Source organism: Citrus sinensis, chromosome 2, assembly GCF_022201045.2.
Source record: "Citrus sinensis cultivar Valencia sweet orange chromosome 2, DVS_A1.0, whole genome shotgun sequence".
Lineage (NCBI taxonomy): Eukaryota > Viridiplantae > Streptophyta > Magnoliopsida > Sapindales > Rutaceae > Citrus > Citrus sinensis.
The window spans coordinates 10388528-10394344 of NC_068557.1; positions in this window are offsets into that span (position 1 = coordinate 10388528).

Genomic DNA, 5817 nt, shown 5'->3' on the forward strand with positions numbered 1-5817 from the left:
TTAGAAAGCAATAAAATTCATGGCCTGCTAATCTATCAAGCATTTGATCGATAAATGGTAAAGGAAATGGTCTTTACGTGTGACAGAATTTAATTTTCTATAATCAATGCATACACGCCATCCTGTAGTTACTTTAGTTTGTATCAATTCATTATCAGCATTGGTAACTATTGTGACTCCTGACTTTTTAGGGACAACTTGTACATGACTGACCCGTGAACTATCCGAAATGGGGTAAATGATACCTGCATCTAATAGCTTGGGGATTTCAGTTCTAACAACTTCTTTCATGTTAGGATTTAACCGACGTTGCATTTCCCTAGTAGGTTTAGCATTTTCATCAAGGTGAATGTAATGCATGCAGTCTACTGGGTTTATACCTTTTATGTCCGCTATGGTCCATCATAATGCTTCTTTGTGCTCTTTTAAAACATCCAACAACTTACCTTTTTGTTCTTCATTTAGGGATGATGAAATGATTACCGGTAGAGTGTTTTCTTCTCCCAAAAATACATATTCCAAAGTGTTGGGTAATCGTTTGAGCTCGAGTTTCCGTGGTGATTCTGATGATGGGATGAGTTTCTTCTCTGACGGTGCTAGTTGTTCAACTCTTAACTTCCATTTATTAGTGTCCATGGATGATGCTGAGTCAAGCAAGGCATTGACCTCATCGACCGATCTGTCAATATCAAAATCCAAACCAAAGTGAGTTAAGCATGTTTGTAAAGAGTCATCACTAAGGTTTGAAAGAAAAGTATTATCAACTAATGCTTCTATTAAATCCACATCAATAATTCCATCATCTGCATTGTGAGGTTGTTTGGCAATGTTGACGATGTTTAGCTTCATAGTCATGTTGCCAAATGACAACTGCATATTTCCAGTTCTGCATTGAATGTGAGCATCTGTAGTTGCCAAGAAAGGTCGGCCGAGGATAATAGGGATGTGCTTCATTGAGTCCTGTATTGGTTGAGTATCAATTATAATGAAATCAACAGGAAAATAAAACTTGTCTACCTAGATAAGCACGTCCTCTACAATACCACGAGGTATTTTTGTAGACCGATCTGTAAGCTGTAACACCACTGAAGTTGGGTGTAATTCTCCCAGTCCAAGTTTCATGAATACTGAGTAAGGCAACAGATTTACACTAGCTCTTAAATCTAACAAAGCATTCTCAATTGTGTGGTTCCCTATGCTACATGAGATAGTGGGGGAGCCTGGGTCTTTGTATTTTAGAGGAATTTTATGTTGGAGTATAGAACTAACATTTTCTGTTAAAAAGGTCTTTGAATGTGAATGTTTTTCTTTTTAATACAAAGGTCTTTAAGAAACTTGGTATAAGATGAAACTTATTTAATAGCATCAAGCAAAGAGATATTGACACTTACCTGTTTGAAGATTTCAAGAATCTCACCTATGGATTTTCCCTTCTTTTCTTTAGCTAGCCTATGAGGAAATGGAGCTTTAGGAACATATTCCCATGGGTTGGTTTCTTCTTTTTCCTCTGATGGTGAGTCCTCAACATTCACAGGTACAATTTGATTCGCTTTTGTCACCGACATCTCCACTTTATTGTCGACTTCTTTCCCTTTTCACAAGGTCATGACAGCTTTGACCTCTCCATTTTGCTGTGGTAAACTGGTACTTGCTTTATTCACTCATTTAGGATTAGACACTGGTTGACTTAGAAATTTACCTTTCTCAACAGTCATTGCCAAGGTCTGAACTGAAGAAGCAAGCTGTCCCACCATATTCTCAAGGTTTGAAACTGATTGGGCTTGTGAGTTGAAGCATGCTATCATCTCATTTCGTATTTCATCAATTGTGCAGTTCTGCTGCTCGATCGTGGAGTGCGTAACATTCATAAAATTCTGGAATGCATCCTCCCATGGTCTGGGTTGAGAGTAATTCTGGTTCTGATTGTATGGTTTAAATGGAAGCTGAGAGGCTTGATGAATTTGAGGATTTTTTCGGGAAAGAACTTCAACCATTTCTTTGACTTCTTTAATTTCTGAACTTGACTCGCCAATGTGAACCTCATTCACTCCTTTAATTCTTTTAGTATTCCTGAGTGATCGACTCTGTTGTTGGGAATTATCCACTTGTCGCTGGAAGAATTCCCAAATCTCTGATGCACTCTTTGACATTAGCTCTCCTCCACTTGTTGCCATTAGCCATTCTTGCACATGTGGCAATAATCCCTCCAAAAAGTATCGGCATTGGTGTCATTTCTCGTACCCATGATGTGGACACTTCAAGAGTAGCCCATTAAATCGCTCTTATGCTTCGAAAAACTGCTCGTTTTCTCTCTGGGTAAACTCTGAAATTTCCCTGCGAATAGCATTAGTTTTATGCACTGGGAAGAATTTATTCAAAAATTTCGTTACCATTTGTTCCCATGATGTAATGCTATTAGCAGGTAATGTATTAAGCCATGAACGAGCTCTATCCTTTAAAGAAAATGGGAATAATCTAAGTTTAACATCATCGTCTGAAAAATTCTCATATTTAAAAGTTTGACAAATAGCATGAAAATCATTCAGATGATTATATGGATCCTTATTATTTAGGCCATAGAATGTTGGGAGACAATTTAGCATACTAAGTTTTAATTCAAAACTCATAGCAGCTACATTTGGGTACCTAATGCATGATGTGCTCAAATTAGCTAAAGGATTGAAGTAATCCTTAAATGGCCTCTCCTGTGGTGCTTGTTGTTGTTGCAAATTTATTTCACTTTTATCTTTAATTACAACGCGTTTGTGTGTGCGAAGTGTTTTTTCAAATTCAAGGTCTATAGGTTCAAGATTATATAATAATGACCTTCGACCATGCATGCAAAGAACAAAAAATAAATGGAAACAAAACAAATAAAAATAAAGAAGAAGAAGAAATTACGATACTAACCTTATCACGCTATTACAATCTTTCTATAAAAACACACTAAAAAAATATGTGAAATAAATTAACTAAAAATTAAAATAAATTAATGTGATAAACGAAAAATTATAAAGAAAAATAACTTGAAAATTAAATTACAGAATTTTAAAGAAGAAAAGAAATTCTTACCTCGAAATGTAGATTCACTTTTTTTCTTTTTTTTTTTAAATAAAAAAATTACAAGAAAATAACTAAAAGAAATTATTTACAAAAATTAATTCTACAAATTAGAATAACTTACCTCCCCGGTAACGGCACCAAAAACTTGTTGTGCAAATTTTATTGAACTCGCAAGTACACGAATCTATTGTAGAATAGATTAATGGTGACGAGTATCGATCCCACGAGGAGGTGGATTTTAATTGTGTGTAGAATTAATTTTCTAAATGGGTGGTTGAATTTCTGGTGAAAATGATTTGGAATATTCTAAAACTTAAATTAAAATGACGAGAATAAATTAAAGAGAAATCTATTGAAATGAAGCACTTGGGTATTTAAATCTGCATCAACATGCACCGTGGGCTAAATATTCCTTATTAATGCCAATTAAATCATGAGGGAGGTTTCCACACCTCATGAACCACACTCTAATTAATATGGTGCTAAGGGCTTACCTTGACAAATAATAATAACCTTGTACTATGGAGCTGGTGAAACCAGGGCGGTATCTAGATAAGATTATAATTATTTGTCGATGAAAAGTCAAAACATCCACAAAAATTAGAGGGGAAGAGGAAAATAAATTTACCAAATAAAGCCCATGACACATGTTGAGACATCACCTTCAACCCAAGCTCGAAAGAAATTTAGCTACTCATAATTGAACTAGGGGCAAAATGAGAATTTATTAAAATAAGTAGAAAATACAAGATGAAGAAGGAATTACAAAAAATAGAGCTTAAAAATAGATTCAGCGATGCCAAATTAGGGGCGAGAGGCCCCCTTTTATAGATACATTGAGTAAATCATGACCATCATATTAAAAATAGTTTGGACACTCAGGATTGCGCCACGTTATCAGTCAACAGTACGCGATTTGACCACGTGGTTTGAACAGTGACACGGTTTGACCACGCGGTTTGAACAGTCAACCAACTTGAACAGTGACGCGGTTTGGTTGAAAATAATCCTGTGTATATGCATGTACCGTACGCGCGATTTTTGATCCACTAATATGCTGCCACGTCACTGATCAACAATGCATAAGAATTTTCTCCAATGGAATTGTGATATCTCATCAGTCGATGCCACATCATCGGTCAATGCCACATCATCGTTCCGTATGTGTGAAAAGTGTCGTGAACAGTAACATGGACAGTATCATACATGTGAACAATGTTATTTTTCCTTTTATGCTCATCCTAAGGTTTTCGACTGTCCTGAGTTCAAAAGTGATGTCCGTTTTGCCGTCTGAGCTCTCATTCATTGTGAAATGACTATGATGCCCCTAAAATACATAAAATACTTAATTAAAATAAAACACGCATAATTAAATCACAAGAAGCTTAAATACATAAAAGTATGAATGTTAGTAAAACTTGAAATATTAAAATGACGATTTTCTCCTTTATAAACATACATTTTCTGAATATACTCAACAATTTGTCTGTCTCCGAGTCTCGGCAGACATTACAAAACCTTTGAAGAGGATTATTGTTCTTAAACAAGAAGGGGAGAAGAAATTCCAATGCCAGTGTTATATGAAAAACTATCAGGCTTATGCTTTTACTGTGCGTGTATTGGCAATCAGTTCTGGAAATGCAAAGAATACAAAAACCAAAGAAAAGAAGAGCTGCCTTTCGGGCTATGGTTAAGAGCAATTTCCATGGCAAACAAAACCAAACTAAACATAAATAAAGGGAAATGGAGCAAGGAATAGGAGAAATCGAAAGGGGGAGAAACGGTCTTGGAAAATGCAGAGATAACAAACCCAGGTTCACCTTCATCGAACCCGGGTCAACAAAACAGATTCCTGTAAGACCAACAAAACAAGGAAGCTAGTAGAACACGAATGAAAGGGGAGCATGTGGATAAGAATGGGGAAATGTTAATGAAATCAATTGAAAGATATCGAGGATGTTGCAAACTGATGATCACAACCTGCAAGTGGTAGCTGACAACTCTGCAGCTATAGCAACAGCGAGAATTCAAGAGATTTAGGCAGGAAATTCAATAGAAAATGAAAGTTGGGCGGGAGTTGAAAAGGGGAAGGTAATCGTAGTGGGCTAAACAATAAATCAGCCCAATGCTTATCTCATAGACCTGCAAAGCTCAGAGGAGGAAGTAGTGGACAACGAGATTGAATCAAAGACGTTAAGGCCCAAGTGGATGAGATGGAAAAACCAAGCCCGAGAAATAAATAAAAAACAAAGCAACAAAGTTGAACCCTCAATTTCCAAACTCCTGAGCAGTGAGGCCAAATGGGACAGCCGAGATAGAAAAAAGGCCAAGATGGTTAGCTTATTAACAGAAAACCCGACAACCAACCCAGCAAAATCCCCTTCAAGAAAATTTAATCTCAGTTGGGAATTAACAGCATGGAAGTGGTTGATGTCTCGGATTCGGCAACAAAAGATGTATCGGCGGAGGCTGGTGGCCAGCCCCGTCGAATGCAATAAAGATATTAGCTGGAATGTTCGGGGGCTGGGGAATACCCGAACATTCCAAGAACTGAAAGGTATTCTCCAAAAACACAGACATCGAATTCTTTTCCTATATGAAACGAAGTTGATATCTGGACAAATGGTGAACAAGGGTAAAAATTTAGGTTTTGATAACTGCTTGGCTGTAGATATGAATGGCATGGGGGCTGGATTGGCAATGTTGTGGAATGACGATGTGGAGCTGGAGATAGTTTCTTATAGCAACCACTAT